Source organism: Eschrichtius robustus, chromosome 15, assembly GCF_028021215.1.
Source record: "Eschrichtius robustus isolate mEscRob2 chromosome 15, mEscRob2.pri, whole genome shotgun sequence".
Taxonomy (NCBI): domain Eukaryota; kingdom Metazoa; phylum Chordata; class Mammalia; order Artiodactyla; family Eschrichtiidae; genus Eschrichtius; species Eschrichtius robustus.
Window position 1 is genome coordinate 63,647,042 of NC_090838.1, and position 13,182 is coordinate 63,660,223.

Sequence of the window (13,182 nt, forward strand, 5' to 3'; positions counted from 1 at the left end):
GACTTCAGTGCCATGCACAACAAAGAATACAAACTTTTTACAAAAGTAGTTTAGAAAAGTATCTAAGAGCCAAACAATAACCCACAACAAGCAGCAACACCAAACTCCAGGTAGGGGGCAGAATCTGGTATCCAGAGTTGCAGACTATATTATATATGTCCAGTTTTCAACAAATTATGAAACACTTAAAGAAACAAGATATGGCTCTTGTCAGGAGGAGAAATACAGTTTACAGTAACACTACACAGGGATTAAGTCACATATAACTTATATTCAGTTCTCCATTTCTGTGATATTTTTTCCCCGTTATGTGGATTCAACCAACCACAAACCACGATGTACTGTCGTATTTACTATTGCAAAATATCCACATACAAGTGGACCCTCACAGTTCAAATCCAAGTTGTTCAAAGGTCAACTGTAATTAATAAACTGTCTGTGAGGAAGCCCAGGAATAATAAGAAAAAGATTTTAGATCAGCTGTCTTAAATGTGCTCAAAGAGCTAAAGAAAGCCATGGTCAACAATCTAAAGAAAACCAAGAAAAGGATGTCTCACCAAATAGAGATGTCAAAAAAGGGATAGCAATTAGAAAAAAGATCCAAATTCAAATTCTGGAGCTGAAAGTACAATAACTGAAATGAAAAGTCCAACTAGAAGGACGCATTTGAGCAGGTCAAACAAAGAATCAGTGAACTTGAAAATAGGTCAGTTGAGATTGTCAAGTTTGAAAGCCCAGAAGGAGAAAAGAATGAAGAAAAATTAACAGAGCCATGAGGTACCACCAGCATACCAACATGTGTATAATGGAAGTCCTAGGGTGAGAGAAAAGAGAAATGGACAGAAATAATACTTGATGAAGTAATTGTTGAAAACTTTCCAAATTTGATGGAAAACATGCATATATACATCCAAGAAGCTTAATGAACTTCAGGCAGGAAAAACTGAAAGAGTTCCCCACTGAGACACATTACAGTTGGTCCTTGAACAATGCGGAGGTTAGGGAATCCGACCCCCCCTCCCCCAACCCCCGCCAGTGCAGCTGAAAATTCACATATAACTTTACAGTCATCCCTCCGTATCCATGGTTCTGTATCCTCCGATTTAACCAACTGCAGATCGTTTAGTGCTGTAGTACATATTTATTGAAAAAAAATCCATGTATGAGTGGAGCTGCATAGTTCAAGACTCGTGTTGTTCAGGGGTCAAGTGAATAGTCAAATTGTTGAAAACCAAAGACAGGAAATCTTGAAAGAAACAATAGAGAAGCAACTCATCACTTACAAGGGATCTTCAATAAGATTAGCAGTCAACTTCTCTTTAGAAACCTAAGAGAACTAAAGGAAGTGGGATGATATATTTAAAGTGCTGAAGGAAAAAACTGCCAACCAGGAATTCTACATCTGGCAAAACTATCTTTAAAAATATATGAGAGGGGCTTCCCTGGTGGCACAGTGGTTAGGAATCCGCCTGCTAATGCAGGGGACACGGGTTCGAGCCCTGGTTCAGGAAGATCCCACATGCTGCAGAGCAGCTAGGCCCGTGCACCACAACTACTGAGCCTGCGCTCTAGAGCCCGCGCACCTAGAGCCGGTGCTCCAAGACGAGAGAGGCAACCACAATGAGAGGCCCGCACACGGCAATGAAGAGTAGCCCCTGCTCACTGCAACTAAAAAGAAAGCCCACACACAGCAACGAAGACCCAACGCAGCCAAAAATAAATTAATTAAAAAAATGTATTTCCAATTAAAAAAAATATATATGAGAATTTAAGACCAGATAAATGTTAACTTAGGAAGTTTGGCATGCAAAAAATGCTACAGGAAGTCAGTCATCCAGGTGAAATGAAAGGGCACTAGACAGCAACTCAAAGCCATGTGAAGAAATAAAGAACAGTGGTACCACTTCAAACCTACTAGGATAGCTGTATTTTTTTTTTTTTTTAGTATTAGTTGTTTTGTTTGTTTGTTTGTTTTATACTGCAGGTTCTTATTAGTCATCAATTTTATACACATCAGTGTATACATGTCAATCCCGATCGCCCAATTCAGCACACCACCATCTCCACCTCACCGCAGTTTTCCCCCCTTGGTGTCCATATGTCTGTTCTCTACATCTGTGTCTCAACTTCTGCCCTGCAAACCGGCTCATCTGTGCCATTTTTCTAGGTTCCACATACATGCGTTAATATACGATATTTGTTTTTCTCTTTCTGACTTACTTCACTCTGTATGACAGTCTCTAGATCCATCCACGTCTCAGCAAATGACTCAATTTCGTTCCTTTTTATGGCTGAGTAATATTCCATTGTATATATGTACCACAACTTCTTTAACCATTCGTCTGTCGATGGGCATTTAGGTTGCTTCCATGACCTGGCTATTGTAAATAGTGCTGCAATGAACATTGGGGTGCATGTATCTTTTTGAATTATGGTTTTCTCTGGGTATATGCCCAGTAGTGGGATTGCTGGGTCATATGGTAAGTCTATTTTTAGTTTTTTAAGGAGCCTCCATACTGTTCTCCATAGTGGCTGTATCAATTTACATTCCCACCAACAGTGCAAGAGGGTTCCCTTTTCTCCACACCCTCTCCAGCATTTGTTGTTTGTAGATTTTCTGATGATGCCCATTCTAACTGGTGTGAGGTGATACCTCATTGTAGTTTTGATTTGCATTTCTCTAATAATTAGTGATGTTGAGCATCTTTTCATGTGCTTCTTGGCCATCTGTATGTCTTCTTTGGAGAAATGTCTATTTAGGTCTTCTGCCCATCCATTTTGAGTTTATTTTTGTGTATGGTGTTAGGGAGTGTTCTGATTTCATTCTTTTACATGTAGCTGTCTAGTTTTCCCAGCACCACTTACTGAAGAGACTGTCTTTTCTCCATTGTATATCTTTGCCTCCTTTGTCATAGATTAGTTGACCATATGTGCGTGGGTTTATCTCTGGGCTTTCTATCTTGTTCCATTGATCTATGTTTCTGTTTTTGTGCCAGTACCATATTGTCTTGATTACTGTAGCTTTGTAGTATAGTCTGAAATCAGGGAGTCTGATTCCTCCAGCTCTGTTTTTTTCCCTCAAGACTGCTTTGGCTATTCGGGGTCTTTTGTGTCTCCATACAAATTTTAAGATGATTTGTTCTAGTTCCGTAAAAAATACCATTGGTAATTTGATAGGGATTGCATTGAATCTGTAGATTGCTTTGGGTAGTATAGTCATTTTCACAATATTGATTCTTCCAATCCAAGAACATGGTATATCTCTCCACCTGTTTCCATTTTAAAAATGGAAAATAAAAAGTCTTGGCAAGGATATGGAAAAATTGGAACCCTTGTACATTGCTGGTGGGGGTGTAAAATAGTGCAGTCACTGTGTTTTGTGGCTCCTCAAATAGTTAAACATAGAGTAACAAATAATAATAGTGTGGAATAATAATAATAATGACCCAGCAATTCCACTACTAGGTGTATACCCAAAAGAATTGAAAACAGGTGTTCAAACAAAAAATTGTACATAAGTTTTCATAATAGCACTGTTCATAAAAGCCAAAAGTTGGAAATAGCTAAATGTCCATCAATTAATGAATAGATAAAGAATGTGTGGTATATCCAATACAATGGAATATTATTCAGCCATAAATAGCAATGAATTTCTGATACATGCTATAGTATAGGTGAACCTTGAAAGCATTATGCTGAGTGAAAGAATCCAGATATGAAAGGTCACATATTATTCCATTTATATGAAATATCCAGAATAGTTAAATTAACAGAAACAGAAAGCTTATTAATAGTTGGCAAATGTTGAGCAGAGAGGGGAGAAGGGGTAGCTGCATAATGGATATGGGTTTCATTTTGGGTTGATAAAACTTTTGGAACTAGATAGAGGTGATGGTTATGTACTGGATAGAGGTGGTCTAAATGCTAACAAGTTATACGCATTAAAATGGTTAGCTTCATGTTATGTGAATTTTACCTCTATAAAACATTTGCATATAAGTTGACTAATATGTCTTTATATTGTCTCTGATCTTTTGTGTATGTTGTGCTTGTTTTTACATTAAACATTCTTCCGAAAGAATGTATTTTACAGAGCTGTAAAATATCCACACGCATACAAAGTATTGTTGCTTAGACTTACTGTTGTTTTGAATATAAATAATGAAGTTCTCATCCCAGTAGGTTTAGGGTTGATTTTAAATGTATAGCAAGATTTTCAAGTTTTTCCAGAAAACATTTTAAAAGAAGACTTAGCATACTCATTGGTTCTAATGCAAGTAGAAATTGCTTTAACTGTTGTAGTTTTTGTTTTTTTTTTAAGTTTTGACTTTGAGGTCCTAAAATATAAAATTATGAACAATCTAGAAAATTAATCCTGTCAAGTAATTCCGTGGTAGTTTATAGATTTTTCTAAAATTTTACACTGAAGCTTATAATAACCCTTATTTATTTTTAAAACATTTGTTTCCATAATTTATTGATTTTCAAGGGAGTTTTTAAAATAATTTTAATTTTTTTAAAAGCTTTACTTACTTCCTTATTAGTTAATTAATTAATTAATTAATTTGTCTGCACTGTGTGGCTTGTGGGATCTCAGCTCCCCGAGCAGTGATTGAACCAGGGCCCTCGGCAGTGAGAGCACGGAGTCCTAACCACTGGACTGCGAGGGTATTACCTCAAGGGAGTTTTGCATGAAATAGTAATCCATGTTTCATTTCTTTGTAGAGAGTAGATTTTTACTTTTAGTGCTAGATGACTGTGTATGTGTGGCTGTGTGTGTGCATGCACATGTGCATGTGTGTGTTTAGTTTTGTTTGTTTTATGTGACAGGGAGGAACTATTATTTCCTTTCTGGTTTGTTACATGAGGTCTGTGACTTGTGATATTAAGCTGAGCAATGAGTGAATAATCTGACAAAACTCAAGTAGCTCTGTTAGGTGAAAATTTTAATTAAGAAATAGTCTGGAAATTCATAAAGGACATATCAGCTAAAAGTACTTTTGTAACAGCTTTATCTCACTACAATTTATATACAGTAACATTCACCCATTTAAAATATATAATTCAGTCATTTTTACTTTATTTACAGAATTGGCCAATAACTAAATTTTAGAACATTTTTACCATTCTACCCCTCCACCTCCATTCCCTTAGCCCTAGACAACCAATAATCTACTTTCTCTCCTTATGGATTTGCCTATTCTGGACGTTTCATATAAATGGAATCATTTAATATGTGATCTTTTGTGACTGCCTTCTTTGTTACTTAGCATAATATTTTCAAGATTCATCCATGTTGCATAGTAGCATGAATCAGTACTTCAGTACTTTTGATTGCCAAATAATATACCATTGTATAGATATATTGTATTTTATTTATCCATTCACCAGTTGATAGACATGTTGTTCCACTTTTTGGCCATTGTGAATAGTGCTGCTATAAACATAAGTGTACAAGTTTTTGAATGGACATGTTTTCCTACCTCTTGGCTATATATACCTAGAAGTGGAATTGCTAGGACATACGATAACTCTATGTTTAACATCTTAAGGAACTGCCAAACAGTTTTTCAAAAGTAACTGTACCATTTTACATTCCCACCAACAGTGTATGAGGGTTCTAGTTTCTCATACTAGAAAAGCTTTTCAATGTCACTATTTTCTACCTTTTTGATTATAGTTATTCTGATGGGTATGAAGTAGTGTCTCATCTTGTTTTTAATTTATTTTCCTAATGATTAATGATACTGAATGTCTTTTCATGTGGTTATTTGTCATTTATCTTCTTTGCAGAAACATCTCTATTCAGAGCTTTTGCCCATTTTAAAATTTAATTGTCTTTTTACTGTTGAATTGTAAGACTTCTTTGTATATTCTGAATATTAGATTCTTATCAGATATATTACTTGTACGTATTTTCTCTGATTCTTTATACTGTCATTTCACTTTCTTGATGGTGACCTTAGAAGCACAAGTTTTTTATTTTTTTATAAATTTATTTATTTATTTATCTTTGGCTGTGTTGGGTCTTCATTGCTGCACGCGGGCTTTCTCTAGTTGTGGCAAACGGGGGCTACTCTTCTTTGCAGGGTGCGGGCTTCTCATTGCGATGGCTTCTCTTGTTGTGGAGCACAGTCTCTAGGTGCGCAGACTTCAGTAGTTGTGGTACGCAGGCTCAGTAGTTGTGGCTCACAGGCTTTAGAGCTCAGGCTCAGTAGTTGTGGCGCACGAGCTTAGTTGCTCCATGGCATGTGGAATCTTCCAGGACCAGGGCTCGAACCTGTGTCCCCTACATTGGCAGGTGGATTCTTAACCACTGCGCCACCAGGGAAGTCCCACAAGTTTTTTATTTTGACAAAGTCCAAATTATACTTCTCTTTTATTGCTTGTGCTTTTGGTGTCATATTAAGAAATCATGGCATAACCCACAGTCACAAAAATTTATCATTATCTTCAAGGAGATTTAGTTTTAGTTCTTATATCTAGGTCTGTGATCCCCTTTGAGGCAATTTTAAATTATTTTTATTTTTGTTTTTAAAAATTGTGCTAAAATAATACATAACAAAATTTATCATCTTAACCATTTTTAGCTCTGCAGTTGAATGGTGTTAACTGTATTAACATTGTTGTCATCCAATCTTCAGGACTCTTTTTCTTATAAAACTGAAACTCTATATCCATTAAACCACAATCTCCTATCCCCCCCTCTTCTCCAACCCCTAGCAACCACCATTCTAATTTGTCTCTGAATTTGACTCCTTTAGGTAGCTCCATAAAAGTGGGATCATACAGTATTTTTCTTTTTGTGACCGACTTATTTTGCTTAAATTGCGTCCTCAAAGTTCATCCATGTTGTAGCATGTGTCAGAGTTTCCTTTTTAAGGCTGAATAATATTCCATCATATGTATGTACCACATTTGTTTATCCGTTCATCCATCAGTGCCACTTGAGTTGCTTCCACCTTTTGGCTGTTGTGAATAGTGCTGCTGTGAATATGAGCATATAAATATATCTCCTTGAGACCCTGCTTTTAAATTCTTTTGGTATAGACCCAGAAGTGGAATTGCTAGATCATGTGGTCATTCTATTTTTATGTTTTTGTGGAACTGCCATACGGTTTTTGATAGCAGCCATACCATTTTACATTACCATCAATAAATAGTGCATAAGGATTTAAATTTTTTCACATTCTCACCAACACTTAATATTTTCTGTGTGTTTTTTTTTTTATAATGGCTATGCCAGGTATGAAGTGACAACTTATTGTGCTTTTGATTTGCATTTTGCTGATGATTATTGATTTGAACATCTCTTCATGGACTTGTTGACCAGGTGTATATCTTCTTTGGAGAAATGTCTATTCAAGACCTCTACCCATTTTTGAATTGGGTTGTTTTTTTGTTTGAGTTGTAAGAATTCTTTACATATTCTAGATATTAACCCTTTATCAGATATATGATTTGCACATACTTTCCCCCATTCTGTAGGTTGCCTTTTAGCTCTCTTGGTTGTATATTTTGATACAGAGTTTTAAGTTTTGATGTCTAATTTATATATTTTTACTTTTTTTAATTTATTTTTTTATTTTCCAGTTTTTATTTTTCCTACTGAAGTGAATCAAAAGAGTTAATCTGAGTTCCTGTGAAACCCTTTACCATTGAATGCTGTGATCAATTTAAGCTCAAATTTGTAAATTTCCTTGTTAAAACTAAAATAATTATATATGAAAGATTCAAATTTTACCTCTCTTTATTTCAATCTAGAGATCTTCAATATTTCAAATTTACTGAAAAATAACCAAACCAGTGCTTATGTAATTAGGATTTCTCTCTTTAAAAAAACAACAAAAGTGGGCTTCCCTGGTGGCGCAGTGGTTGAGAATCTGCCTGCCAATGCAGTGGACACGGGTTTGAGCCCTGGTCTGGGAAGATCCCACATGCCGCAGAGCGGCTAGGCCCGTGAGCCACAATTGCTGAGCCTGCGCGTCTGGAGCCTGTGCTCTGCAACAAGAGAGGCTGCGATAGTGAGAGGCCCGCGCACCACGATGAAGAGTGGCCCCCACTTGCCGCAACTAGAGAAAGCCCTCGCACAGAAACGAAGACCCAACACAGCCATAAATAAATAAATAAATAAAATTAAAAAAAAAAAACAAAAACAACAAAGTATTAACATTAGTTTTCTTTGAGGAGAAGGGTCTTTCACTGATTATATGCACCTGTATGTTTTTTTTTTAATTAATTTTTATTGGAGTATAGCTGCTTTACAATGTTGTGTTAGTTTCTTGTTGTACAGCAAAGTGAATCAGCTATACGTATACATATATCCACTCGTTTTTAGATTTCCGTCCCATTTAGGTGACCACAGAGCGTTGAGTAGAGTTCCCTGTGCTCTACAGTAGGTTCTCATTAGTTATCAATTTTACACATAGTAGTGTTTTTATGTCAGTCCCAATCTCCCAGTTCATCCCACCTCCCCCTTCCCTCCTTGGTAGCCATACGTTTGTTGTCTACATCTGTGACTCTATTTCTGCTTTGCAAATAAGTATTTTGAGTTTATTTTTGTGTATGGTGTTAGGGAGTGTTCTGATTCAATGCAATCCCTATCAAATTACCAGGGACATTTTTCACAGAATTAGAACAAAAAATGTTACACTTTTTATGGAAACACAAAAGACCCCAAATAGCGGAAGCAATCTTGAGAAAGAAGAACAGAGCTAGAGGAATTAGGCTCCCTGACTTCAGACTATACAACAGAGCTACAGTAATCAAAACAGTATGGTACTGGCACAAAAACAGAAATATAGGTCAATGGAATTATTGATTTTCTAGAAGGTCCAGAAATAAACCCATGCAGCTATGGCCACCTAATCTATGACAAAGGAGGCAAACATATACAATGGAGAAAAGGCAGTCTCTTCAATAAGTCGTGCTGGGAAAACTGGACAACTACATGTATATATTTTTATTTTTGTTGCCTGTCCCCTTAGAGGCATTTATTAATATATGGAGTGCAAATTCATTCTTTTACACATGGTTGTTTAGTTGTCCCAGCAATGTTTGCTGAAAAGACTGTTCTTTCCCTATGAATTTTCTTGGCCTTTTTGTCAATTCATCATAAATGTTAGTGTTTATTTCTGGACTGTCAGTTCTATTCTCTTGATCTATATATCTGTTCCTGTGCCAGTACCACCCTGTTTTGATTACTGTAGCTGTGTGATAAGTTTTGAAATCAGAACTTGAATCCTCCAGCTTTGTTCATCATTTTCCAGATGGGTTTGGCTACAGTGGGTCCCTTGAATTTCTGTATGAACTTTGGGGTCTGCTTGTCAATTTTTGCAAAGAAAAAAAGCCAGTTGGCATTTTGTTAGGAATTGCCTTGAATCTGTAGATCAATACGGGAATATTGCCGTCTTAACAATATTAAGTCTTCCAATCCATTGGGCCAGTTTTCCATTTATTCTGATCTTCTATAATTTCTTTCAATAATGTTTTGTGGTGTACTAGTTTTATTTATTTATTTTGATTAATATATTCTTAAGTATTTTATTCTTTTTTATGCTATTGTGAATGGAATTGTTCTATTTCATTTTTGGATTGTTCACTGTGTATGGAAATGCAGTTGATTTTTGTCTGTTGAGCTCACATCCTAAACTTTAATGAACTTGGTTATTAGTCCTAGTTGGTTTTTGTATGATTTCCTTGCTATTTTCTGTGTAGAAGATCATGTCATCTGCAAATAGAGATACTTCTTCCTCTCCTTTCTGGATTTCTTTAAATTGCTTTCTAGATTGCCCTGGCTAGAACCTCCAGATGATAAGAGGAAGTATGGACATACTTGTGTTGGTCTTATCCTAAGGAAAAAGCATCTGATCTTTCACTATTTAGTATAATGTTAGCTGTGCATCTTTTGTAAATGCCATTCATCTGTTTGAGGAAGTCCCTTTCATTTATAGTTTACTGAGTGAGTTTATCATTAAAGAGTGTTGGATTTTGTTGAGCTAAATGGTAGCTTTTAACATGTGATACATTGTTGGGATATAACATAAGTTTTTACGGCTTATCTGGAGAAGGTTATATGAAAATACTAAAATTTATTTGCCAAATACCAAAGCTATAAGAATTTTTTAAATGGAAAAGTTATTTGAAAGCTGTTTATAATTATTATAAAGCTTGAAAGAGGTGATGGAAGGCTGTAGGGTTTGGAGTGTTCCAAAAATTTGTAAGATACGGATTATTGGAAAGGAGGAAGAAACGTCTTTTGGGATGAATATAAATCTAATCATGCCCTGTTTTAAGAGGCTGGACTAAGTTTATGATTCTTAGTCACTGGAGTATTTATTTCCAATTGGAATATTTATTTCCCAGTGATATGTCAGGCAGTGTCAGGGTAATAAGAAGCCATGGAATAAATATCACATTTTTAAAGTGTTTTTTGTCCAGTGGTGTTTAGTTAGTTTGTTGGCTTTTTAAAAATTTAAACATTTTACTTTGAAGTAATTGTAGATTCTCATAAAGTAGTAAGGAATAATATAGAAAGATTGCTTTTCCCCTTTACCTAGTTTCCAACAATGATGACATCTTGCAAATCTGTAACAATATATCACACCAGGATAATGACATTGATACGGTCAGGCTACTTAATGTTTACACCACTGCAAGGGTCCCTTATGTTGCCTTGTAATAGCTACATCCACTTCTCTCTTATTCCCATTCCTTTTTTAACCCCTGGCAACCATTAATCTAGTTTCTATTTCTATAATTTCGTCATTTTAAGACTCGTATAAGTGAAATCATACAGTGTGCAGTCATTTAGTATTGGCTTTTTTTTCACTCAGCATAATTCTCTGCAGAATATTCAGTATCAACAGTATGTTCATTTTTACTGACGTGTAGTATTCCATGGTATGGATGTACTACAATTTGTTTAAATATGTACCTGTTGAATGACAACTTGGTAGTTTTCTGGTTGTTCGCTATTACAAATAAAGCTGCTATAAACATTCCTCTGCAGGTTTTTGATGAACATAGGTCTTTATTACTATTGCTGGGTCATATGGTAATTGTATGTTTTAAATTTTTGAGAAACTTCCACACCATTTGTACCATTTGACGTTTGTACCATTTTACATTCCCACCGGTAATGTGTGAGTGATCTCATTACTCCACAGCCACACCAGCATTTGATGTTGTCATTATTTTTTTTTAATTTATTCTATTTTTATTATTTATGTTTTGGCTGCGTTGGGTCTTTGTTGCTGCACGGGCTTTCTCTAGTTGCAGCAAGCAGGGGCTACTCTTCGTTGTGGTGCGTGGGCTTCTCATTGTGGTGGCTTCTCGTTGCAGAGCGTGGGCTCTAGGCTCATGGGCTCTGGAGCACAGGCTCAGTAGTTGTGGTGCACGGGCTTAGTTGCTCCACGGCATGTGGGATCATCCCAGACCAGGGCTGGAACCTGAGTCCCCTGCATTGGCAGGCGGATTCTTAATCACTGTGCCACCAGGGAAGTCCTGTCATTACTTTTTATTTTAGCCATTCTCTGATAGGTGTGTTGTGATATTTCATTGTGGTTTTAATTTCCATTTCCTTAATGATTAATGGTGTTGAACATCTTTGCATGCCCTTATTTCCCATCTCTGTCCTGTTCAGTGAAATGTATATGTTTTTGCCCCTTTTGGGGGACTGGATTGTTTAAAATTTTTTTTTTTTTTTACTCCTCAATTTTGAGAGTTCTTTGTAAGTTTTTTATTGGATATGAGATTTGCAAATCTTTTCTTCCAGTCTGCAGCTGGGAGAGAGAGAGGCACCTCATTACTGCTAAGTGGGAATGAAAGCTGTCTCCCCATGTCATCTCTACTGACATCACAGGGAGGGGTAGCTCATTACTAGCCGTCAGGGGTGAAAATAGTTCTGCGATCTTGCTTGACCATCTCTAATTCCACATTGGCCTGGATGTTGGGGTTCCTTATTAGAGTTTTGAAAGTATAGATCTCAAGCTCCTCACTTGGCTTTTGCTGGTGTGAGTGTGGGTGAGGCCACAGTGTTTTTCTGTGATGTTTGGCTGGAAGAGAGCGGTTATTGTCTAAAAGTTTTGTGTCTTGCTAAACTTTACCTTTGCTTGTTTTATAGCTCATGAGAGCAGGTTTTTGTTAGAGCTTTTGTGCTCTTTGTGCTCTTCTGTGCTCTTTGTTCATGGGTTGCTGTCTTCACCTCCAAGTCTGGGATATTTGAAGTAAAAAGAAAACCCAGGGATCTCACTACCTTGTTACTCCTCAGGTCCCAAGGTCCCTAGCCAGTCTGCCTTTTTCTCTACACCTTTCAGATTCTTTTTAAGTTTGTTGTATATATAATATCCAGGATTTTTAGTTGTGCTTAGCAGGAGGAATAGGGAAAAGTACATCTCCTCCATTATGTGAGAAATGGCACCATAATTTAAAATATTTTTATATGAAATCAAATGTGGCACTAAAATTAAATAGAATGCCAGGTTATAACTTTATAGGTAAAACACAGAAATCTCAAAGAAATGTTATATTTATCGTTAGGCACTGATCCTATACCCCAGAAAGAGGTACTAGTTCTTTTTCCTATTGTTAATGGTAAATATTAGGTTGTAGGCCAAGCTTCTGTAACAAAGAGACTCAAATACAATGGCTCAAATAAGTTAGAACTGTATTTTTCTCTCATATCCAGGGTAGGAAAGAAAGCTCTGCTTCTTGAGGTCTTCTGAGGAACCAAACTGGGTGGGCAGCTGAGCCATCCTTACACTTGGCTTCCCAAGGTTGTTCTAGACATCACCATTTTCAGTTGGCAAAGGTAATGGTGATGGTAATGATGGTTGTGGTAGGGAAACATAGAGGTCAGGAACTTGATTTTTTTAAGGACAGGAACCAGAAGTTGTACTTACTGCTTTTGCTCACATCCCATTGGCCTACACCTAGTCACATGGTCTCATCTGGCTGCGGAAGAAACTGGAAATGCCTCTGCTGGTAGTCATGTGACCAGCAGAAGTTGGGGTAAGGGACCTCTGTTACTAGAACAAAAAAGGTGAGTAGTAGTCTTTGCTTTTGTTACTTCAGTGAAAATTTTTAGAAGAAATTAACTGTGTGGTCTTACTTACCATGAGCCATTTTATTCTATAGTTAGCTGTCTTTTTCTTGTTGTGTTCTTACCTGTTTCATTATAAA

At 36.5% G+C, this 13,182-nt stretch overlaps 1 protein-coding gene across 9 annotated transcripts in view; it reads left to right on the forward strand.

Moving 5' to 3' along the window:
• ALMS1 (ALMS1 centrosome and basal body associated protein) overlaps positions 1–13,182 on the forward strand; it is a 265,152-nt gene that overhangs the window by 96,642 nt on the left and 155,328 nt on the right. The gene's annotated exons all lie outside the window — the stretch shown is intronic.